This window comes from Orycteropus afer, unplaced genomic scaffold (assembly GCF_000298275.1).
Source record: "Orycteropus afer afer isolate SDZICR_OR568_19922 unplaced genomic scaffold, OryAfe1.0 scaffold00419, whole genome shotgun sequence".
NCBI classification, from domain to species: Eukaryota; Metazoa; Chordata; class Mammalia; order Tubulidentata; family Orycteropodidae; genus Orycteropus; species Orycteropus afer.
In genome coordinates this window covers 2,597,622-2,598,784 of record NW_006922006.1, presented here as the reverse complement: position 1 = coordinate 2,598,784, position 1,163 = coordinate 2,597,622, and positions in this window count along the sequence as shown.

Sequence of the window (1,163 nt, the reverse complement as noted above, 5' to 3'; positions counted from 1 at the left end):
GAGGAGTGGCTGGTGGGTTTGAACACCAGCCTTCTGGTTAGCAGTCGAGTGCCTTAGGCACTATGCTACCAGAGCTTGAATAAGTGTGGTGAAAGGATACAACCCTGAAGCACACCTTTCCAGATTTTAAACCATTCAGTGTCCTTTTATTCTGACCAAATGACTGCCTCTTGGTCTATGGCCAGGTTCCTCATAAACACAATTTTTTGTTTGTTTTGTTTATGTGCCCTCGAGTCGGACCTGACTCATAGCAACCCCTCCTTGGGTTTCCGAGGTGGTATCACTTCACTACGGAAGTAGATTGTCCCATCTTCCTTCCGAGGAGTGGCTGGTGAGTTTGAACCATCAGCCTTCTGGTTAGCAGTCAAATGCCTTAGGCACTATGCTACCAGTGTTCTGAAATTCCTATTTCTCACAATGGTATCCATAATTTGTTATGATCCACATAGTTGGAAGCTTTTTCAGAGTCAATAAACACAGGTAGCTATCTTCTGTGCTTTCATTCAAGATCCATCTGACATCAGCAATGAAATCTATCATTCCATGCCCTCTTCTAAATCCAGCTTGAATTTCTCATAGCTCTGTGTCAAGGTACTACTACAACCACTTTTTAATTATCTTCAGCATTATTTTACTTGTGTGAGATACTAATGATATGTTTTGATAATTTCTACATTCTGTTGAATCACCTTTGTTTAGAATGTGCACAAATATGGATGTCTTCCAATTGGTTTACCAGGAACTATCTTCTAAATTTCTTGCCCTAGATGAATGAATATCGCCAGTGCTGTGCCATTTGTTGAAACATTTCAATTGGTATTCTGTCAACTCCTGGAGCCTTGTTTTTCACTAATGTCTTCAGTGCAGCTTGGATTTCTTCCTTCAATATCATCAGTTCTTAATCATATATTACCTCCTGAAATGGTTGAATGCTGTTATTTCTGAGAGAGTGACTCTGTGTATTCCTTCCATCTTCTTTGGAAGAGTCTTGTGTCTTCCAATATTTTGCCCATAGAGTGTTTTAATATTGCAACTCAAGGCTTGAATTTTTCTTCAGTTCTTTCAGTTTGAGAAATTCTGAGTATAGATACACACACACACACACACATATTCTCCATTCTCCCTTTAATCACGTCCTGTTAGCACGTTATCAGTGAAATAAC